Source organism: Dasypus novemcinctus, chromosome 11 (genome assembly GCF_030445035.2).
Source record: "Dasypus novemcinctus isolate mDasNov1 chromosome 11, mDasNov1.1.hap2, whole genome shotgun sequence".
Lineage (NCBI taxonomy): Eukaryota > Metazoa > Chordata > Mammalia > Cingulata > Dasypodidae > Dasypus > Dasypus novemcinctus.
The window spans coordinates 93,319,031-93,344,139 of NC_080683.1; the positions used below are offsets into that span (position 1 = coordinate 93,319,031).

Here is a 25,109-nt window from a genome sequence, read left to right on the forward strand (position 1 = left end):
CCCCAAATATGTTCTGTTACACACATCCTTCCTTCCCCTTCCTTATGAACCCTTGACAACCACTGTCTTTATATCAATGTTACAAGTTCTTCTGTTAACACAAGATAATAACTATGAGAACAAAAAAATCTACTTTGAAGTCTGCTCTGACTTCTTCAGGCTGAGAAGCAACTTATATATTATGGGGCAGATGGGAGGAATTATTTTGCTTGCAGTTGCAGATGCTATTTGATTTTGGGGATGGGATTTGTCCATCATAATCAATTTGTTGACTGTCCATTATCAAGCCTGGACTATGAATAGGTATAAGTATAGCATATAGATGGATCTTTTTTTCTTTTTTTCATTCTTCCAACACATGTTTCTTAATTGGGAAGTTTAGTCCATAACATTCAATGTTATTAGTGTAAAGGCAGTACTTATTCAATCATTTTTTTCTTTAGATTTATTTATGTCATATTTTATTTTTGTTTCTATTTTTACCCTTTTAGTTACCCTTCCTAATGGTCTTCCTTTCTAAACTCTCCTCCAAACCTCTTTCTCTCCTCTTTTTTCCTTTCAACCTGCAGAAGTCCCTTTAGTATTTCTTGAAGGGCATGATTATTGTTGGCAAATTATTTCTGTTTATCTGTGAATATTTTTATCTCACCCTCATTTTTGAAGGACAATTTTGCTGGATAATGAATTCCTGGTGGCAATTTTTTTCTTTCAGCAGCTCAGCTATGTCATACTATTCCTTCTCGCCTTCATGGTTTCAGATGAGAAATCAGCACTTAATCTTATCAAGCTACATTTATATGTGATGGTTTTCTTTTTTCTTGCTGCTTTCAGGATTCTGTCTTTATCTTTGACATTTGACAATCTCATTAGATATGTGTCTCAGAGTATGTCTTTCTAGATTTATTCTTAAATACACTGCACTTCCTGGACATGTACATCCATGACCCTCATATTAGTTGGGAAATTTTTATTTCTTTAAACATTCCTTCTGCCCCTTTTCCCTTCTGACCCTCTCTGGGACACCCATAATGTGTATGATTGTGCATTTTGTGCTGTCATTCAATTCCTTCAGGCTATTTTAAATGGTTTTGTTTTGTTTTGTTTTTGTTTTGTGTAGCTGTTCTGCTGTCTTCACAACTTTGGATGTCCTAGCATCCACTTTGTTAATTCATTCCTCTGCCTGTTCATATCTGCTGTTGTGTGATTCTAGTGTATTTTAATTTCTTCCAGTGTGCCTTTCTTTACCATAAGTTGTGTTATTTTTTATGTATATTCACAATTTCATTTATATGTTCCCATAGTGTCTTCTTTTTATTCTTTATCTCTTCCTTCATCTCATTGAATTGATTTAGGATATTTGTTTGGACATCTTTGATTAGTTGTTTCATTAATCAAATAGGTCTCCTGCTTTTTAGTTTGTTCATTTGACTGGACCATATCTTCCTGTTTCTTAGTATTGCTTATAATTTTTGGCTGATATCTAGGCATCTGTTTATCTTAATTGGTTTATTCTGCTAATTTCTCTCTCTTGCGGAGGGTTTTTGTTCGTTCATTTGTTCACTTGGATTCATGTTAAGGGTCTGCTTTGATACTTGGTTCCTCTTATTCCAAATCTTTAGAATTGTCCATATTACTGGAAAAAAAAAAAGAAAAATGTATATATAAAATGAAAAATAAAAGGAAAGAAAAAAATAAAAGATAAGAAAAACATGAAAAGAAAGAAGAAATGAAGAAAGAAGAGGAAAAGGAAGAAAGAAAAAAAGGAAAGAGGAGAAAAAAGAGAAAAAGAATGGCTTCTGGCTAGGCTCCTCCCAGTCAGTCACCCATGCCTGCCAATCAATCACCCCTTGGCCCATCTCTCCGCAGGTGAGGAAAGAGAAAAGAGAAAACAAACAAACCAACATTTCTCTGTCTTAAGCCTCTGGTGTCTGTCTAGGTTCCCCCTCATTGGCTGGACCACTCTGCTGCCAGCCACTCTCCATGTCCGTCTAGGCATCCTTACACTGTCCTGATCACCAGCAGTTCCCCATTCCCTCAGTGCTGGGCACTCCCATGCAGGCCTCATCACCCTGTTGCCTGCAGTTCTCTGATGTCCAGCAGGGTCCCCCACTCCAGCTCCCTTTCCTGTCACCCCTGGGGTCCCATAGCATTCCCTATGCCCAGCAATCCTGCCTGTCTTTCCGCAGCTTCTGGAGGAGAAATGTAGCCTTCCAGTTCCTACTCCACCATCTTGAATCTCCCAGTAGTATTTCTTTTATCTAAATTATATATTTTTCAATTATTTGTAATTGTTAGTAATTAATGAATATTTAATAATGCTGTTTTAATAAAATTTTATATAAAAGATTTAGAAGCAGAATGCTGGAGTTAGCAAAGGACACCATTCTTTTCCTAATTAAGAATAGTTTCTTAATTAGAATTTGTCCAAGGCACCCAAATCCTTTTAAAATGGAAATAACCCTATAATTATACCCAGAAGGGAGAACATAGGAAAACAGAGGTGACACGAATTTAACAAATCCCCTCTCCCCGAATCTCCTCCCATCCCATTATCAATGCAGAACAAATAATACAATCAGAACATACTCTCTCAGAATCCTGAGGTGTGTTAAAAAGAATAAAATATTCACCAACTACTAACTGAACAATTTACTGTGGCAAATCTGGTAAGTGTTGAGGATTCCGGATGGACGAGACACTCTTCCTGCCTTTGAGAGATTGTCCAGTAGGGGTGGAGGACAGTTTTGGGGGAAGAAAATCATTATACTACAGACTGTTAGGAATACTTTACCAAGTACAATCTGAACACTGAGCACAGTTTCTCTAGAGCTAGTGAGTGCTGGAGGATGGGATGTGCGGAGGGCCAGGATGCTGGGTATGGAAGAAGGGACTCAAGATGGGACTTGAAGGAAGAAGAGAGGTGCAAGAAGAGAGGATGAGGGGTGGACATCATAGATTTACAGAAAAGCCTCCACAAAGGCAGAAAGGAGGAGAAAGCTGGGCTTGTGTGGCCAGTTTAAACCACAGCAGGGTGGCACAGGGGGAAAGAGTGGGGGAAAAGGAAACTGGAATGTGGGTTGGGCTAGATTTTATTCTGGGTACAATGAAAAGACCTTTGGGAAGTTTTGGTAGGGTAGGGGATACATAATTAGAGGCATCCTTTTGGAAAACTCATTTGTTTTGTGCTGTTTTGTGGGGATTAGGTGAGGAGCAATAGTAGAGGCAAGGAAACCAGTGAAGCCAGTGAAGAAGATGCTGCTTTGGTCCAGGGGAGTCAAAATTGGCTTGGACCTGGGTTGTAGCTGTAGAAATAATGTGAGGTGTTAAGAAACAGAATATAATTTGGACAAATTATAGTGGAACTGTGGTTGTCTGTCCATAGTTTCTTGGCACTCACTGTTTCCAGGCATGCCAAAGGCTTCCTACTGCCAGGCCAGAATTCTGGGGAAGCCTCAGGAGCAGCCCTCAACCAAAGTCGAACTGGGAGTTGGAGGATAAATGTCCTAATTTCATTGCCCTTTGTATGTAGTGATGAGGAGAGTGGAGAGCAATTCTGATGCATATTCTTCTACATCGTCTCTCAAGTCTCAACTGCCTTCATCAGTAACCTTCTCATCCTCCACCCTGTACTGGCTTCCTTCCTTCCATCTTTCACTTCGCCAATGCTCCACCAGTGCCTCCTGGGAACACTTCCTAAATAAGCTTCTTATACTCCAATCCCTGACCCAGGATCAGCTTCTGGGAACTAACTTAATGTATTATTTTAGTAAATTCTAAATAACTATTTAATGAGGATTACAATGAGGACTTTCAATAGGTAATGCTTTTAAGGTTACTTGATTTGCTGCACATAGTTGAAGATGAAAAAACTGCATTTCTACCTCAAGTGCAGTCTCCCATCTGTTTTCAAGGTCCTACTTTTGAATCTTCTTAGGGTAAATTATCTGGACCATTTTCAGCAAATTCATTTTCTGTTAATCCAGAGGAAAGTTATTTTGGAATAAATACAGTTTCCAGAGTGTCTCTTTTCCTCATAGGCATCATCTTCTACCACAGCAGAGCTCTCTGGAAGTGAATTGTGATCTGCAATTACCAGACCCTCAGTGAATTCTTGCTAAACTACTATATCTGGGATTTGAATTAATGGTTCAGACATGATGACTAATCACCCTGGTTTGCCTGGAACTGAAGGGTTCCCCTGGACTGGGAGAGTCATTGTTAAAACCAGTCCGTCCCAGGCAAACCAGGATGGTCAATGTTAGAGGTTTGCAATGATTACCAGGTCATAATGCTGTGGCTCCATTCCAATCGAATGAGCAAGCTGCCTACATGTGGAAGACAGCGTCTCTCCCTCCAAGAATGAGCCATATCACCGTAGGAATGGAGCAGAGAAGGACCCTCATCTCTTCGGGGCTATCAAAACCTTCTGAATTCCAAGAAAACCCTACTCCCTAGCCCACCACCCCCAAGCCATACACAAAGAGAATTCACTTTTACAGCCCTTTATTGACCCAAGGCTGTACTGTGGACACTAACCCCCTCCCCATGAACTAACATTTCCCTGCCTATTGATGTACTGTATAAATTCACATCTGCACCTTCCATGAGTGGGCTGAAGTCTATCTTCGGACTCCCACCATGCTGCTGGGGGGACTGAAGTCTGTTCTTCAGACCTCCTTTGTTGGGAGAGCTTCTCAAGAAATTCTTTTTCTGCCTGTGGTCAATCAGTCTCCATGTCCCAGTGAACACCGTTTTTCTCCAACAGTCAGTCAACCTATCAGGCCTTTAGTAAGGCCTTTTGGTAAGAAATATTTGCATTCTAATTCCTGATTTGCCATTTATTGGCTTGGCAATCATGGACAAATTGCTTAGTCTGTCTATTCCTCTATTTCTTACTTATAAAAATGAGTTAATGCTTTGAAGATGGAGGTTAGAAGGGAACAAAGAATGAAGAGAGCCTCTGGAAGCTAGGAACACAGCTCTGCCAGCACCTTCATTTTAGCCTAGAGAGGCCCATTTCAGACTTGTGACCTCCAGAACTGTAAGATAATAAATAAATCTGTGCTGTTTTAAGCAACTAAGTTTGTGGTGATTTTTTTTTTTTCAAAGTTATAGAAAATGAAATGCGTGAAGTATTTAGCATATGACTGGCATATAGTATTCAAGCTACTCTGTTAGCTACCTCAGCTTTAGCTGTTGAGACTCATAGAAGCATTTGACTTTTCTACATTTTACTAGGTGGTAGAGAACCTGGAGCCATCCTCTCCCACTCTATCCATTTATTAACACCCTTCTCAGTCACCAACTCCTGAAAAAGTATGTTAGATACCTCAGACTAGATATGTTATTCTTCTCTTTTGAATCCTTCAATATTGTTTGTATGTTTATTATGGTATTTGTTTTGTTTACCTTGAGTTGAGTTTATCTGTGAATTTATTTTACTTATCCCTATTAGTTTGGAAGCAAGTTGAACATGAAGACAATTTTTACTAATTTTATATTCCCAGGATGATATCTATTTGCATAAAGTTAGGTAATAAGTATTGAATATTATTAAGTAATAAATATTAAGTGTTATTGAATAATAAGTCATCATTGAATTTCAGTTATAAGAATTATGAGCTTCATTGTACAAAATCCAAACTAGTACTATCAACACTTTGGCCTTTTAGGCAACTTTCTTACCTTCCTTTCCTTCAGCTCAAAATATTGGTCTAATAACAACTCTAATAGGATAGGATGTCATGGAATATTGGATAAAAATTAACTGTGGAAAATAAATTCTGCAAGACTAGAATAATATCCTGCTATGATTTAGTGATGTCTTAGAGTTGACAAGTATTTTTCCTTGACCAGATTAATATATTTTCCTTAAAAGATATTCCTCAAAAATGAAAAAACTCCTAGTGTCATGTATATAGAATGTCATTACTCTATGATACTCTATTAGTCTGATGTATATACAATGTTAGAAATCTTACTCATTCAAGAAAAATTTTTATGAACTATTTTTAAGAGTCAAGATGTTCTCGGATGTTACTTCTTGTAGAACTAAGGGAATATATACTGTTGATTGTAGCAGATGCTGTCGGTACCCAAATGTGATCTCTTCCCAGCTGGTTTCACCCACTTCCCAGCTGCTGCAGGTGTTGGATGCTAACAACTCACACCTACACCTTTCAACTTGTAGCCAATGACTGACTGAAGCAAGTGTGCAGGTATCAGAAACACTTGCCTCAGGATGGTTCAACCTCTTTGGTACAATTCATATTCTAGAGCTCCCCACTGGATCAGGCTGAGGCTCAACTTCTGCCTAAATTTTCTTCCCCACATCCACATATGCATGATTATATCTTTTCATTTCTTTGTAATAATTCTGTATCTCTATGTAAGTGCAAGCTCAGAGACTTGAATTCAAAAGAACCTCCACTTCTTCCACTAAATGTTGTCACAATTTACACAGTATTCTGATATTTCCTTTTATCACTGCAACACATACCAGAGATCTTTTTTTTAATGTTAGTAATAAAGAGTTTCCTCAATATTTTGTAAGCTGCCTAGTATTCCATTGTATAAAAGCATAAAAATTAATTAAACAGTCCTATTCCAGCAGATACTTGGGCTGTCTCCAATCTTTCACCATTGTGGACAATGTTGCAAAGAAAAACCTTGTAAAACTAATGTCTTTAATGAAAACAGCCAAATTTCAGGTATAATTAGCAGCCAGCCTAAGTTGCTATTACAAGGAGAAAAATAAATGTACTGATAGAAGTTTATATTTCTTTCATGTAACAGTCCTCAGCATTTGCTTCTATTTTGGGATTAAAGGTGGCTGCTCTACTTGTCATTTTTCACCAATCAGAAGTGAGAAAGAGGAAGTAAAAGGCAAGCAGTTGTCTAATGAGACCGAGAAACTGCACACAGCATGTCCACTCACATGCCATTGGCAAAGGAAACCAGTGTGCAAGGGAGGTGGAGAAAAATTAGTTACTAGTTGTGGTTCTGTGATCACCTAAAATTCTGGGTAAAGAAGGGAGAACAGATTATCAAGGAACAATTAGTCCCTCCCCATATTGGTTTTAAGAATTTGAGCCCATTAAAAGTTATCTTTAATTATGAATTTAGTAAGATATGAGGGGAAAAATACCCAGAGGTATAATAAACTAGACATGTAGATGAGCCCTCATCCTGACAGACTGCTTAAATTTAATCTAAATATATATATCTTCCTTGACTTTGAGTGTCATAAGCAGTTTGAGTTCATAAGTCTAACAACTATTACGGTTAGAATATATTTGGCTCTGTAGCCAAAATTTTTAAGGCCACCAGCCAAGTTAGATCAGTTTGTAGAGTTTGCCCTTTAGAACTTCCTCTTCCCGAATTCCTGGCTCTAGTGGTAAACAGAATGAGGAAGAAAAAAGGAAAAGAAATGTGTGTTACATTTGTGGGTAGTGGAAATTGGTGGATAGAGGTAAACACAGAATTATGAGTATAGTTTCAAATATATGTTAGTTAATGCCATTTTGACTCGAAACTTTTCTCCAATGGAAAAGGAGACACAGTAGCTTGTGTTTAAATTATTTTTAGAAGGTAGATAGGTAGTTTCCTTTTTCCTAAAAGAATATTCGCAGAGTGGACATAACTTTTAAAATGTGTGTAAAAATAAATATTTATGAAAGAGGTTTCTCTGCATTCAACTTGTACCAAATAAGATCTCCAAACCTTCAATAAAATGATTCAAAACTATTTTTCTCATCTAAGATATCTAAGTTAATCTTTAAATGCACATCTTTAACATTTATTAATGTTGAAATGGATAATTCCTCAGTCTATTGTGAAATGGAGTTTAGAAAGTAAAATTAGCTTGATCTCAGAATATTACTTAACACATTTTGCTTGTTTCTGAGATGGCTAGCATTTTGGCAAGGGTAGGCTGTGTGCAAGGACAAGGTGGAACATTAGATGGAAAAATAATTCTGGAATTTTAAAAAGCTGCTGGTCTGCTAATACTTCGCTTTTATTTGAACCATTTTTTATTTGGCAGTTATTCATAAATCTCGCTCCTGTGAAAAAATATACATTTTTCTTAGGAGGATATGCATAGTATTAAGAGAGTAAAGAGAGAAGGACATTCAAACTTTGCAGAAAGAGACTTCAATCAGTCCTATTCTGCTGCATACTAAATTGTTCTTGTAGAGGATGTCATAGTACTTTGGGATCCAAAATCACAACTAGAAGAACAATTGGAAGTAATAGATTCATATTTGAATAGTAAGTTTCAAGTAGCACAACATTTTAGGTGGCTGTTACTTTTTAGAATTCTAAACAATCCTTATACTACAGGACTCATTTCCTTCTGTATTTGAATATTATTTTCATATAAATGCAAAAATGAAACAAAAAACAGCCCAAATGCAAATGTGCAAGTTCCTTTAATTTCTGAATATATATTATTTTATGACCCTTGTAGATAAATTTCACAATAATGAGGAGTTTGGGAATTTTTGAATTATGAAGGAAGTTGTATTTGTATAATATTAGGCAGTGGCTTGATGCACTTCTTTTTTTATATTGAACTTTTAAATTTTTTAAAATTTTAAACAAATCAATTTTATTGATACATATGCCATGAGTTTATACAGTACGTTTAGTTCATAATAGTGCAAGCAACAGCATTTGTCCTTTTGTCTCCAGCTTGCTTCACTCCATATAATGTCCTCCAAGTTCATCCCTGGTGTCAAATGCTTCACGACTTCATTTCTTACAGCTGTATAATATTCCATTGTGTGTATACACTTCAATTTATCCATTCTTTGGTTGATGGACACCTGGGTTGTTTCAAACTTTGGACAATCATACATAAAGCTTCTATGAACATTAGTATGCAGATGTCCATTCCTGTCACTGCTTTCAGCTCTTCTGAGTATATACCTAGTAATGGTATTGCCACATCACATGGTAAGTCTATGTTCAGCTTCCTTAGGAACTGCCAAATAGTATTTCACAGTGGCTGGACAATTCTACATTCCCACCAACAGTAAATAAGCATTTTTATTTCTCCACATCCTCTCCAACACATGCAATTTTCCAACTTTTTAATAGTGGCAATTCTAAAAGGTGTGACATGATATCTCATTGTAGTTTTGATATGCATTTCCCTAATCGCTTGTCATGTTGAGCATTTTTTCTTGTGTTTTTTGCCATTTGTATTTCTTCTTTAGACATTTGCCTTTTCAAGTATTGTGCCCATTTTTTAATTAGGTTATTTGTCTTTTTATTGTTGAGTTGTATCTCTTCGTATATCATGAATATTAAACCCTTATTGGGTATGTGATTTGCAAATATTTTCTCCCATTGAGTCAGCTGCCTTTTCACCCTTTTGCCAAAGTCTCATGAGGTACAAAAGTGTTTAATTTTGAGGAAGTCCCATTTATCTATTTTTTCTTTTGTTCCTCTTGCTTTAAGAAACTACTGCTTACCACAAGATCTTGAAGATATTTTCCTCCATTTTCTTCTAGGAATTTTATGGTTGTTGTTTTTATATTTAGGTCCTTGATCCATTTCAAGTTAATTTTTGTATAAGGTGTGACATAGAGGTCCTCTTTCTTTTTTTTGGATATGGATACCCAGTTCTCCCATTTGTTTGAATAGACTAGACTGTTCTGGCCCAGTTGGGAAGGCTTAAGAGCCTCATCAAAAATCACTGGACTGTAGATTTCTGGGTCTATTTCTGAATTCTTGATTCATTTCCATTGGCCAATCTGTCTGCTTTATGCCAGTACTATGTTGTTTTTACCACTGTGACTAAGTAATATGCTTTAAAATCAGGAAGTGAGAGTCCTCCAATTTTATTCTTTTTAAAGACATGCTTGACTGTGTAAAGCCCCTTACCCTCCCAAATAAAGTTGATAATTGGCTTTTCCATTTCTGCAAGAAAAAAAAAAGTCTATTAGGGATTTTTATTGGGATTGTGTTGAATTTACCAACCTGTAAATAAATTTGGATTTAAATGGCATCTTAATGATATTTAGTCTTCCAGTCCATAAACACAGAATGTCCTTCAATTTATTTAAGAATAAATTTATTCCAATTATTTAAGTCTACTTCAGTTTATTTTAGCAATGTTTGTAGTTTTCTGAATACAGGTCCTTTATGTCCTTGATTAAGTTTATTCCTAAATATTTGATTCTTTAGATGCTATTGTAAATAGATTTTTAAAATTTCTTCCTCAGATTGTTCATCAGTAGTATATAGAAACACTATTGATTTTTGCATATTTATCTTGTATTATACCACTTTGCTGAACTCGTCTGTTAGTTCTAGTAGATTTGTTGTGAATTTTTCAGGATTTTCTGGATATCATATCATCAGTGAATAGTGAAAGTTTTACTTCTTTCTCTTCTATTGGGTACCTTTTATCTCCTTATCTAGCCTAATTGCTTTGGGTAGAATTTCTAGCACAAAATTGAGTAACAGTGGTGACAGTAGGCATTCTTGTCTTATTCCTCACCTCAGCAGGAAAGCTTTCAGTCTTTCATCATTGAGTACCATGCTAGCTATAGGTTTTTCATATATGCATTTTATCATATTGAGAAAACTTCCTTCTATTTCTATCTTTTGGAGGGTTTTTATCAAGAATGGATACTATATTTTGTCAAATGCCTTTTCTGCATCAATTGAGAGGATCATGTAATTTTTCTTCTTCAATTTATCAGTGTGGTTTATTATGCTAGTTGATTTTCTTGTATTGAACCATGCTCGCATACCCGGGATAAAATCCATTTGATCATGGTGTATAATTCTTTTAATGTGCTTTTGGATGTGGTTTGCAAGTGTTTTGTTGTGGATTTTTGCATCTGTATTCATTAGAGATAATTTGTCTGTAATTTTCTATTCTCATAGTATCTTTATCTGGTTTTGGTATTAGGATGATGTTGTCTTCATAAAACGAGTTTGGTAGCATTCTTTCCTGTTCAAGTGTTTGGAAGAGCTTGACAAGATTGACATTAGATCATCTTTGAATGATTGGTAGAATTCACTCTTGAAGCCATCTGTTCCTGGACTTTTCATCTTTTGGGGGGTTTTTGATAACTGTTTCAATCTCTTCACTTGTGATTGGTTTCTTGAGGTCTTCTCTTTCTTCTAGGGTCAGTGTAGGTGGTTCACATGTTTCTGGGAATTTGTTCATCTCATCTACATTGTCTAGTTTTTTGGCATACAGTTGTTCATTGAATCCTCTTATGATCACTCTTATTTTTGTGGGGTCAGTAGTAATGGCTCCCTTTCATTTCTGATTTTATTTATTTGTGTCTTCTCTCTTTTTTCTTTGTCCTTCTAGCTAAGGGCATATCAAATTTGTTGATCTTCTTAAAGAAACAACTTTTGGTTTTGTTGATTCTCGTTTGTGTGTGTGTGTGCATGTGTGGTTGTTGTTCTCAATTTCATTTATTTCTGCTCTGATCTTTACTATTTCTTTCCTTCAGCTTATATTGGGATTAGTTTGCTGTTCTTTTCCTAGTTCTCCAAGTGTGCCAGTAAATCTTCAATTTTAGCACTTTCTTCTTTTTCAATGTAAGCCTTGAGGGCTGTAAATTTCCCACTCAGCACTGCCTTTGCTGAATCCCATAAGTTTTGATATGATGTGTTCTCATTTTCATTCATCTCAAGATATTTGCTGAATCCTCTTGCAATTTTTTCTTTGACCCACTGATTATTTTAAGGTGTGTTGTTTAATTTCCATGTATTTATGAATTTTCCCTCTTCACATCCACTATTGATTTCCACCTTCATTCTATTATGACCAAAGAAAATGTTTTATAGAATTTTAATCTTTTAAAATTTATCAAGACCTGTTTTATTACGCAATATATGGTCTATCCTGGAGAAGGAGCCATGAGCACTTGAAAAGAATGTATATCCTACTCTTTTGGGGTACAATGCTCTATAAATGTCTTTTAGGACTAGTTTATTTATTATATAATTCAAGCTCTCTGGTTTTTTATTTATCTTCTGCCCAGATGTTCTATCCATTACTGAGAATGGTGTACTGAAGTCTTGTACTATTATTGTAGAGACATCTATTTCTCCCCTTCAGTTTTTCCAGTGTGTATCTCATATACCTTGGGGACTCAGGTTAGGTGCATAAATATCTATTATAGTTATTTCTTCTTGGTGAATTGCCCCTTTAATTAATATATAATGACCTTCTTCATCCCTTAAAAAGTTTTGCTTTTAAAATCTAATTGGTCTGATATTAGTTTCACTACTCCAGCTCCTTTTGGTTACTATTTATGTGGAATATCTTTTCACAACCTTTCATTTTAACCTGGTTGTGTCCTTACCTGTGAGGTGAGTCTCTTGCAGACAGCATAGCGATAGTTCATATGTTTTTATATATTCTATCCTATGTCTTCTGATTGGGGTGTTCAATCCATTAACAGTCAATCTTATTACTGTCAAGGCATTACTTAGTTCATCCATTTTGTCCTTTGGCTTTCCATTGTCATATCTTACTATTGTCTGTCTTTTTACCCTTTAATTTACCCTTCCTAATATTCTTCATTTCATCACTTTTCTCTAAGTCTATTTCCCTTGTTTGTTTGTTTGTGTTTTTTTTTTGTTGTTGTTGTTGTTGTTGTTTTAGGCTGCAGCACATCCTTTAGTACCTCTTATAATTCTGATCTTTTGGTAACATACTCTCTCAATGTTTGTTTGTCTGTAAAGGCTATAAACTCACTCTCATTTTGGAAGGATAGTTTTGCCAGGTACAGTTTTCCTGTTTCAGTACCTTATATACCTCATACCACTTTCTTCTCACCTCCATGGTTTCTGATAAGAGATTGGCACTTAATCTTACTGAGGTTCCCTTGTATGTGATGCTTTGCTCTTCTCTTGCTGCTTTCAGAATCCTTTCTTTATCCCTGATATTTGTCATTCTGAATAGTAGGTGTGTCTCAGGGTAGGTCTTTTTTTTTTTTTTTATTGACTTTGTAATAATATTACATCAAAAATATATATGTGAGGTCCCATTCAACCCCGCTCCCCCACCCCTCCTCTCCCCCCGCAACAACACTCGTTCCCATCATCATGACACATCCATTGGATTTGGTAAGTACATCTTTGGGCACCTCTGCACCTCATAGTCAATGGTCCACATCATGGCCCATACTCTCCTCCATTCCATCCAGTGGGCCCTGTGAGGATTTACAATGTCCGGTGATTGCCTCTGAAGCACCATCCAGGGCAGCTCCATGTCACTCAGGGTAGGTCTTATTTGGATTTATTCTGTTTAGGGTACACCGTCCTTCTTGGATATTGACATTTATGTCTTTTGTAAGGGTTGGGAAGGTTTTGGTTATTATTTCCTCAAATATTCTTTCTGCACCTTTTCCATTCTCTTCTTCTTCTGGGATACTGACAATGCACATGTTTATGCATTTCATGTTGTCATTCAATTCCCTGAGGCCCTGTTCCATTTTTTCCATTGTTTGCTCTTTCTGTCCTCCTGTCTTTTCCAGTTTGAATGTTCTGTCCTCTAACTCACTAATTCTGTATCAAGTAATTCAAATCTGTTCTTATGTTTCTCTAATGTATTTTTATTTTTATTTTTTTAATTTATTTTTTTATTTTATTTATTTCTCTCCCCTCCCTCCAGTTGTCTGCTCTTTGTGTCCATTCACTGTGTGTTCTTCTTTGTCTGCTTGTCCTCTTGTCAGTGGCACCAGGAATCTGTTTCTCTTTTTGTTGCATCACCTTGCTGCATCGGCTGTTCGTGTGTGCGGCACCACTCTGGGGCAGGCTGTGCTTTCTTCCCATGGGGCAGCTCTCCTTATGGGGTGTACTCCTTGTGCATGGGGCTTCCCTATGTGGGGGACACCCCTGCATGGCATGGCACTCCTTGCGTGTATCAGCACTGCGCATGGGTCAGCTCACCCCATAGGTCAAGAGTCCTTGGGTTTGAACCCTAACCTCCCATGTGGTAGGTGGACACTCTATCCACTGAGCCAAATCTGCTTCCCTCTAATGTAATTTTTTAAAATTTTTGTTTTATTTTATTTTATTTATTTATTTATTTATTTATCTCCCCTCCCCACCCCCGCTTATCTGTTCTCTGTGTCTATTTGCCACAGCCTTTTTTGTCCACTTCTGTTGTTGTCAGCGGCACAGGAATCTGTGTTTCTTTTTGTTGCATCATCTTGTTGTGTCAGCTCTCCGTGTGTGCAGCACCATTCTTGGGCAGGCTGCACTTTCTTTCGCGCTGAGTGGCTCTCCTTACGGGGAGCACTCCTTGTGCGTGGGGCTCCCCTATGCAGGGGACACCCCTGCGTGGCACGGCACTCCTTGTGCGCATCAGCACTGCGCATGGGCCAGCACCACATGGGTCAAGGAGGCCCGGGGTTTGAACCGTGGACCTCCCATGTGGTAGACGGACGCCCTAACCACTGGGCCAAGTCCGCCACCCTCTAAAGTATTTTTAATCTCATCCATTGTGACTTTTATTCCCATAAACTGTTACTTTGTTCTTTATGCTCACCCAGTGTTTTAAGAACCTTTATCACTTTAGTCATATTTTCTTTCAATTATTTTAATTGATTTAAGAGATTTGTGTGATTATCTTTGATTATTTGTCTTAAATCCTCTATCTCTTCAGGATATCTGCTTTGTTCCTTTGTTTCTTTTCCTGTCTCCTAGTACAGCTTATATTTTTTTGATGATGTTTAGGTTTCTGAATATGTGGATGAATTTGCACTGATGGTCAAATTCTCTCTCTTACCTAGTGGTTTTTTTTCACAGCTCTTCTTTTATTTTTGGCTCAACTTATTCTAAATCTTTAAAATTGGGCCGGGGACTCACTAATATGGCACAGATTTTCTCCAAGGGGCCTTAAGAGAGACCTAAAAGCAGTTTTTCTCCTTGCAGTTTCCTGACCAGCCAGCCAGTTTCCTGACAGCCAAGATGGTGCTTGTCAGCGACCCTTTCCACGCAGGTGTTTCTGTCAACTTTTGCTTTCCAGTGTTTCTGGTCTGGCTAGAGCTGACACTCAAAATGGGCTCTACTGGTCAAATTTACTGGAGAGAAGCCCTCAAACTCATCCTCCTTTTTCCCTTGTAACAGCTGTCAGGGAGAAAGTCATCTGTTCCCCTCTCAGTTCACTGCAGTGAGCCAGGGGTTTTATCCAGGCTTAATGTCTTGATGGTGGTGGATGGGGTCCCTTCCTGGCTGCCCCAAGGGTTTGTTAACTCATGTTTGTTGTTTTGGGTTCTTCGTTTCTCTGTCTTTCACCCTCCTGGGAGTTGTGCAACTCTGTCCTGGTTTGCTACCCCCAGAACAGTTTCCTTAGACAGCTTTTGGTCTTTTTTCCATTATTTTTGTGAGAGAGTTGAGCCCCGTCTGCCTACTCTGATGCCATCTTCCCAGAACTCCTCTTGATGTGCTTCTTTACATTTCTTTTGGCTCCTGCCAAGATCTTCTTTACAAAATTGTTTTTGTGACTATTCTGCTTCAGACCATCAAGTCAAAAGGAGCAATTTTTGACCTTACACTAACTTACTAATATTAGTCTCAAAGAACTATTGTCTTTTCCCTTTCTTTGCATCCTTTGACTCTAAGTCCAAAATAAATGAATGGTAACGAGTTTTCTTCACTGCTGTATAGTGTAGAGTTTCAGTTCAGGAAAAGTTCTGTCCAAGGATGAGAATTACAGCAGTGTTCTTAATGCCACTGGCAGCATAAAAGTCTTAGAATATGGAAATAAACCAGAGTAACTTCTGTACTGAATGAAGGCATTTATATGTGATGAAGTATGATTATGATTCTTTTTTTAATTATTTTTTAAAATTTTTAGTTTCTTTTTTTGTTTTTTTCACTTTTTAAAATTAAAATTAATAGATCACAAAGAACGTTACATTAAAACATGTAAGAGGTTCCCATATATCCCACTCCCCACCCCCCACCCCCATCATTTTTGTAAATTGTATTTTTTTAAAGATATATACATCACAAAAAATGTTACATTAAAAAATATGAGGTTCCTGTATACCCCCAACCCCCCCGCCCCAGTCCTCCCACGCCAACAACCTCCCCCATCACTGTGTCACACTCACTGCACTTGGTGAACACATGTGCTGCACCACATGGATAATAGTTTACTGTGTATTTCACACTCTCCCCCAGTACATTCAGTGGGCTATGGCAGGATAGATGAAGTCCAGCTTCTGACCCTGCAATATCTTTTAGGACAACTCTTTTGTCTAAAACAACAACAATTACTATATGATTCTTAATGCGCACTTCATGGCCATCTTTTCTTCAGAGTTTAAGCCATCAGCATTTATGGGAAACAAACGTGAAGGTGAAATAATCTCATTGTGATTTTTATTCAGATGCTATTCAGATACTAAATATGGGAGGAAGGTTCTAAGAGATAGAGCATTCTTTGGTTGGACTCCTGAGGTAGTCAGGTTTTGGAGTGAGTGTATATGAAAGGCAGCAAGGAAAAGAGAATGCGAGCTAGCAGGCATCCCCGCCTCCAGGCAGTCCTCTTCACCTGGAGAGGGTCAAGGGCCTGGCCTTATACCAGTGGAACTAAGTAACCCACTGTTCCAGGAACAGGAGGTCTGGTCCTATACATTCATGCTCATTCAGTGATTTTCTGCATTGTCTCTTTAATTAGATGTTTGTTTCTTAAGAGGGAAGAACCAACTATTTTATCCTTGGTCTGTTCTTCATACATTCACTCTTGATCTTCCAATCAATCCTGTACACCACAGCTGGAGTGTTCCAATAGAGTCTGATTATGCCACATCCCCACTTAAAACCCCTCGTTGTTGTAGGAATGTAAAATTGTGCAGCTTTCTGTGGAAGACAGTGTGGCAGTTCCTCAGAAAGTTAAACAGAACTACCGTATGACCTGGCAATCCCACTTCTAGGTATATACCCAAAATAATTGAAAGCAGGTGTTCATACAGATGTTTGTACACCAATGTTCATAGCAGCATTACTCACAATTGCCAAAATGTGGAAGCAACCCAAGTGTTCATTGATAGATGAATGGAAATACAAAATGGAGTATAGCCATAAAATGGAATATTACTCTTTTATAAAAAGGAATGGAATGCTGTTACATGTTACAACATGGATGAACCTTGAAGACATCGTGTTGAGTAAAATAAGGCAGGCACAAAAGGACAAATATTGTATGATTACTCTTATATGAAACATTTAGAATGAGAAAGTTTATAGACAGAAACAATATAGTGATTTCCAGAGAAGGGAGGAGTGGGAATGGGGAGTTATTGCATAATGGGTATGAGTTCCTGTTTGGAATGATGAAATGTTCTGAAAATAGATAGTGGTACAATTTACACAATACTGTCAATGTACTGAATGTCACAGAATTGTTCACTTAAAAATGGTTAAAATCATTTTATATATATTTATATATATTTTACCACTATAATTTTTTAAAAGTTTAAAGGAAAACCTTCAATGGCTGCTTTCTGCTCTTAGGATAAAGACCAAGTTTTTTCACATTACTCCATGCTTTCTCTTTTTCTACCCTCTAGCCACAGTTACTGGCATTTACTTTAGGCCAAGCTCCTCCCCAACTTGGGCTCCTTTTTATGAAGCTTGCTCCTGGAATTCTCCCTTCTCTACCTCACCTCACCCTTAGCTCAGCTCAAACATCACTTTCCTCCAGGAAGGCTTCCTGGAGACTCTCACATTAGGCTAGGTCCCCTTCTCCCCACTTGTACATTCTCACGTAGTCTGAATCCCCATTTGTAGCATTTACTACTATAGCAGTTATTTGTTTAATACCTGTTTTCTTTTCTAGATTGTAGCTCAGTGAAGACATTGGTTCTATCTCTTCATTGCTGAGCTTCTAATGCCTAGTGTGGTGTCTGGCACACTGTTCACTTTTGATACGTATTTCCTGAATGAATGAATGAATGAATGAATGAATGATGAGCAAATCAATGACAACTGGATAGTTGAATGGCTGGCTATATCTGATTTTTTTTTTTTCCTCCTAGATGCAGGCAGAACAGCCAGAGGCAGGTAGAGGTAGAGTTAGATAGATCCATTAGGGCATGGCAGAGGAAGGTAGGTGGATGGGAAGTGGTGCGAGAGGGTGGAACAGTGAAGAGGGTTATGGGGCATGGCTGGTAACCCCCTTTCTTAGAGGCAGTCACAGTTCAGTAGGCCCAGACGTCAAATACCAAAAACCATATTCAAATAAGAGTGAGGACTTTGGATCAGAGGGCTGAGCCAGGCCCATAATGATTGCTGAAGTACAGAATCAGGCAAAACAGGCCTTCCTGTTCCTACATCATCAGTGAGTGATTTCAGTGACCTTAAGAAAATGTGTTAATAAAGAATGTTGAATGCATTTAATGGAAGACTGATGTACTGAAAAGAAGTAAACTATTCTTCATATATTCTATATGGACATGAGCTAGATAATAAAGCCAACTTATACTAATAAAGAATTCAGAAAAAAAAAAAGGAAGTGTTATAGTTAGTAAATAATGAACAATACTTTTTCTTCAGGTAGTACAAAGTTAAACAGAAACCTTGCTCTCTTTTTATTTATTACCTTCACACCAGCTCATCTATTATTGAAAATATTTTTCCTGTGTAGCTAATCCCCACCCCCTCACTCAACAGGCATTTCTGCAGGTAATTTACTGAAAACCAAACAACTTATAGAGGAAGTGTATACACAACCATTCCAAGGGGAAAATACATATTTCCAGTTGAAAATTGGAGAAGTGTTGTATAAATATGAGCTAGTTAGTCAAGATCAGTCATGATTAGGAACTACTGGAAAAGCATGAAAAATGAATACATTCTAAGTCATTCAGTAGGAATGTCTATCAATTCAGAAATCATTTTTGCATGTTTTCTTTGTTTCTATCTTTTTGTGGATAAGGCCTAGAACATTTGGTGAGTTTTACAGTAATTAGTAAAGGACAAAGCAAAATCCATCATTATTATATTATTTGGAGGACCAGCTAGCCTAATTCTGAATGTTCTGAACTACGTGTTAATAAAGCGCTATGCTAACTCTGCTATGAAGTGGATTCATTTCCTTTGTTGGCTATCTGACAACCTGGCTGCTTCCATATACTCTTTATTTGGCTAACACTTCCTCTCCCATACAGAATGTTGGAAAAATTGGAACGAAGTTGTTCTCTAGTAAGCATTAGACTCAGATTCTGTTTCATTTTAAGCTTGGTTTAAATCTTGTCACTCACAAATATATAAAGGAACATAGAACTTGACATGACCTTTTTTGACTTCACGTATTTTGAAATGTGCTGCTTAGGAATAAAATATTTGCTTATGATATGTGTGAAAACATTAGGAATGTTGAGTAAGATTAAATGTTAAAATATTATGATGAGAACCTGGTTTTATGTGTAGAATCAGGGATTTTGAAACAGAAAGTTCAGGGTCTACATATTTGTCAGTTACTAGCTTCATTTTTTTAAGTAATTTATACATAAATTCATTGAGACAATAATATTTTCTATAAAATAGTGATAATCTTATCTTTCAGTAGGGCTGTTTTGAGAATGAAAACATGTAAATTATGAGTATAATATCTTGCACATAGGAGATAAATATTCCTTTTGATTAATAATTTTTAAAATGAGAAAACAAAAGGTAATTAAAATCTGTAATTGATTGTTGCTTTAACTAAAATTTTTAGTCATATTTAGAAAACCCACTAGTAAAATGAGCATATGAATATTATCTCTGTTTTGTGAATATTTAATTAAGTAAAATTAGAATAATCTATTTTAGTACATGTCACATAGTAAGTACTCAATAAATTCTAATTTTATTCCTTCCTCCCCATCTGACCCCAGCAAAAATCTTTTTTTGGGAAGCTGCCTTCAAAGATGGTCTAGAAAATAAAATTTTATATACTATGTCATTTGGAGCACAAATACAGTACAATAGTCTCAACTGAAAAGGTAATTACTTATTGAATGTGAATCCTACTATTGCCACTTCATGTGACATTAGATAATGATGAATATATGAATGCATTCACTTTTGTTTATCTTGAATATGAAAATAGCCTCATAGTCTTGTATACAAGGCACATTCTAAATTTAGCCAACTATTAGAGTTTATTGAGTACATATTTTGACCAAGTACTCTGCTAGGCATACATATTATCTTATTTAATTCCCACAAATTCTTACATGTAAGTATTATTTTGCAGATGAGGAAGCAAAGTCTGGGTCTGTAAGTGGTTTCAGGACCCCACATTCTCTGGTTGTTCCCCCTATTTTATAGGCAGCTCTTTCTCATCTCTTTTGCTTAGTCCTTCTTTCAAACTTCCAAATATCAAAGGGTCTAAGCTTGGGCCTTGATTCTTTTCTCTTCTCTGATTAGACTCCTTCCTTATCTCATCTACTCAGATGACTTTAAACATATCAATGAATTATCTATCTGCTGAAGAATCCTTTTATTTTTTAATTACTAATGAAGTCCTCTTCTCAAGACCAACCATTCCTGAACATTTCCATCCAGCCGAACAGGTTTCTAAAATTTACTGTGTTCTTCTTGATGTTCCCACTCATACCCTCCACTCTGTTCCTACTCCAGTTTTTCTCTTTTCAGTCCATGGCTCCACCATGTTCCCAATTGTTTAGAGAAAAACCTAGGAGTTTTTCATATGCCTGTTTTCCTCACATCCAGTCCACCATCAAGTCCTTTGGGCTCTGCCATCAAAATAGTTCCCAAATCTGCACACTTCTCACCATATCCACCACCCCCATTCTAGTACATGCCAGCTCAACTCTCGCCTAGCCTTCAGCTTGCCCACAACCCCTGATAGTCTTCTCTCCACACATAGCCTCTTCACACATAGCTTTCCATATGCCTGTTGTCACCACTTTTATTCACTGGTTCGAATGGACTTCAGAATGAAGAAATGTGACCTCAGTACAATCAAACTTTATTTAATCATAGTTCAGTATTAAACTCGAAACTCATCAGGGCAATGATGGAAGCCAACCCCTGGTGTTGCTGCACAAGCCTAGCCAAGGCACAAGCCTGGCTGAGGCACCAGTGGAAATGCCTTCAGTGTTATAGCTTAATCTGGGCCAAGGCAAAAACCTGGCCAAGGTGCTGGTGGGAGCGCCTTTAGTGTCACAGCTCAAGACTGGGCCAAGGCATAAGCCTGGCCGAGGTGCTGGTGGAAGTGCACAGCTCGGTGTTGTAGCCTGACTTGCCACTCAGTGTTCATCATTGCAGCTCAGCTTGGTGTTCTCAGCCCAGTGTCACATCTCACAACTCAGTGTTTGGCTCAGCTTGGCATTCATAGCTTGGCTCAGCATTCACAGTTCAACTCAGTATTGCAGCTCGATATTCCTCTGGCCAGAATGAAGATGGAATGCATGCTCAGGGCTGCTCTTGATATAGTCTAGCTATGCTACTGCCCCTGGGGCTGCAGCCCCAGTTGCAATGTTCTGATTGGCCAATCATTAGTTCTGAACAAGGGCATTGGTTAGGGTTTAAAAACCAGATTAGCATATTATATAAATAGGGTATCCTAACTGGGGGATGCTGGTTGGCTAACTATGAGAGGTGCTGATTGGCTGACAATTAAAGCAGTGGATTCTATTGGTTGAAAACTCTCTTACCCTATTGGTTGACTCAGGGTTCCTCTTCCTAGGAGTCCCAGGCTCAGTTACCTGCTTGCATAGTTTCTGAGTCCGGCTACTTCCTGCTGTATGGGAGCATAGTTAAAAAGGGAGGGGGTTTGGAGCAAGGGGTTGAGCAAAGAGTCTGGCAGTCTAATCCAGTTTTCCCAGGGCAGGTTGGAGTACAAGCTGACATTTAAGGACAACCACTACGGAGAAGAGGTGAGAGTGGAGGTACTCATCTATCCAAGCAAAAATATGGGGGAGCCCTGGACAGACTACAGAGCTGCTTGATGCTGTAGTAGACAGCCTCATCAAAACCAGTGCAACAGTGGCCTGAGACCAATGAAAGCTGAGATGATAGCAGACACTGCTGTAGCCCTGGCCCCCAGAAATTGGTTTCAAGCAATATCATTGGAAGGATGTGTAAAATCATTGACAAGATGTGCCTATCTCCAGCTTCTGCTCCAGAATAACATTCCACATGGGGTGACACTGTGTGACAGAGTTCTCACCACCCAAATTTTACTTGCTGATTGACACTAGCAAAGTCAGCTGCAGTCATTGCCCTCCAATCCAGTCACTGGAACAGGCCATCCTCTCCTACCTCCCACAAGAGGAAGACCTCTGCTTTGATGCCTCTCAAAACAGTCACAGAAGCCCTGCTGACCAGTGAGTCCCCCCTGGAAGCCTATGCTCACTGCCTGCGGATGGGCTGCCACTGCATTCAGCTGGACCGCTGGGATGGCTTGGATGGAATGCCAGTCATTTACCATGGATACACACTTACCATCAAGATTAGGTTCTTGGACATCCTGCACACTATCAAGGAGCACACCTTTGTGGCCTCAGGGTACCCAGTCATCCTGTCTATTGAGGACCACTGCAGCATCGCCCAGCAGAGGAACATGGTCCAGCACTTCAGGAAGGTGTTCGGGGACACACTCCTCACCAAACCCATGGACATAGCCACCGATAGGCTCTCCTCCCCAACCAGCCCAAGAAGATCTTCATCAAGCACAAGAAGCTGGCCAAAGGGCAGCACCTATGAGGAGGTTTTCACCTCGGCGATGTACTCTGAGAAGAACATCAGCAATTCCATCCAGAATGGCATCCTCTACTTGGTTGATCCTTCCAGTAGCATTTGCTTGTTCAGAGACTAAGCCATGCATGTCTAAGTAAGCATGGCTGGGACAGTGAATCATGAATGGTACCACCACTACTTTGTTCTGACCAGGAGGAGGATCTACTTACTCTAAGAAGACCAGTGGCACCCAGGGCAACAAGGATAAGGAGGATCCCAAAGAGGCCAGTGGCAGCATAGAGCTACAGTCCAATGAGAAGTGGTTCCATGTCATGCTCAGGGCAAGATGGGATGGACGGCACCTCTCTGAGTGCCTGCTCACCAAGGAATGCCTTGAGACCAGTGCTCAGGACAGCTCCTTCCTCATGCATGAGCATGAGCCCTGCTAGGCGACTACATGCTCTCTCCCTGGCAGAACAGGAAAGTCCAGCACTGCCATATTCACTCCCGGCAGGATGTCGGGACTCCCAGGTTCTTCCCAACAGACAACCTCATCTTGCTTTATGACCTTATCTCACACTACCAGAAGTGCCCTGTACTGCAACGAGTTCAAGATGTGCCCCAAAGAGCCTGTCTTTCAGAACCAATGCTCATGAGACCAAAGAGAGGCACCACGCGAGCCTGACCAGAACTGCACCCCCTTGGGCAGCTGTGACTGTGCTGCAGCCTGAAGAGGTCAGCTTGCACTCAGCAGGCACTGCACTTCTGAAACACAACCTGCACACCTTGGATAGTCTCCAGACATTCAATGACAAGAGGCCTGCTTGAGAAAGTATTTATGGCAATACGATATCCTCTGGAATGGCCCTGCAAGTAAATTGATTATTTTGTTGGACTCAATTTCAACTCTAACTTTACACTGGTTGGACACCTCTTAAAAGGGTATAGGTATCCTTCACCTGCTATTGTTTTAAGAACAGCCAGAATTTTGCACATGTTGCTAACTCTGGTTAACAAACATAGAAACTGGGACAAATCTGAGGAGACTACCCAGAGCTTGGCTTATTTAGCAGCCTTACTCACTGTGTCAGAGGAGGCTCAAAGTTGCTGCAGCCTAAAACATAGAAAAGTCTCTGCTTCTTACTGATATTTTAATGGAAAATATTCCTATGGATACCTATCCCACTCAGCATGGTAACCCAAGCTATAGGACACTCAAGGAAAACCAGCCATGGTCCTCTCTCAAAGGTTCTGAAGAATACCTTGCAGCCACTCATCCAACCATGGGTTAACCCAGTCCCTGAGCAAGGAAATCAACAAGCCTGGACATAGGACAGACCACCCAGGCCGACACCAAGAAGCTGCTTGGAACAAGGAAAAGTTTTGATCACATGATATCAAATACAAAAGCTCCCAAAAGGCAAGAAATGGAATTGGGGATCACAACACACCCAGTGTTTCTGCCAAGTTTCAGATCTATCTATTGATTCCTAATTAGCTGATGTGTTCCCTTCAATGAAAAGAAGACTGGCACAGAACATGCCTGCCATTGGGACATGCTGTCCCTCCCAGAGACCGAGGCTGAGAAATATGTGAACATGGCCAAGGGCAGGTAGTTCCTCTAGTACAATTGGCTGCAGCTCTCCTGCATCAACCCCAAGAGCCAGAGGCTGGACTCCTCCAATTATGATCCCTTGCCATGTGGATCCATGGCAGCCAACCCATGGCCCTAAAAAACTTCCATATGCCAGACAAGCCAATGCAGGTGAACTAGGTGGTCTTCCTTTCAGTGGGCATTGGTATGAAATCTGACTGCCAATTCTTGACAGTGTCCACTAAGTGGGAAGCACTCACTGTCTATAGTGGTGTCATCCTGGAATTAAAGACAATTTAACAAGAGATTTGGTTTACATTCTTACGGTAAAAGGTTTGCTCTGCAGTATTGCCAAAGACTTTGCCCGTACTAAATAGCCATTTGCTGCTTGTTTGGAGTTGGCAACAGAATTCTCGCCAAAACTTTATCAGGTCATGCTGAATGAGATGCTACTTTTGGATATTAATACACATGAAGCTAGAATGGGCAATCTGGAGAGAGAATGCCTTCAGACCTTATTAGTAGAGTTTGAGGATATCTAGAAATGAGGCTTCCCAATATTCCTTGTCAAACTACAGCTGAAGAGTGTGTTGCTTCTATGTCAAGCTAGACAGAAAATGAATATCTTACACTGCAGGTTCCTACACTTCTGCTTCAGAATAATCCATTTGTAAAGCCTGGGCAGAACCGCAGCAGCTACATGCAAAAAAACCTCCAGGCCCCAAAGAAAGCAGATGGACTGAACCCTGTGTGGCTGGCCAAGACCTATCACTTCCAGATCAGTAACTCTGAGCTGCCCTCCTGTGCTTTGCAGTGTATGAGGAAGACA

At 38.9% G+C, this 25,109-nt stretch overlaps 1 protein-coding gene and 1 pseudogene across 2 annotated transcripts in view; both read left to right on the forward strand.

Annotated features, from left to right (window-relative positions):
• DSE (dermatan sulfate epimerase) overlaps window positions 1-25,109 on the forward strand; it is a 203,291-nt gene that overhangs the window by 38,815 nt on the left and 139,367 nt on the right. The window lies entirely within an intron of this gene.
• On the forward strand, window positions 22,298-23,514 carry LOC139440067 (1-phosphatidylinositol 4,5-bisphosphate phosphodiesterase gamma-1-like; annotated as a pseudogene).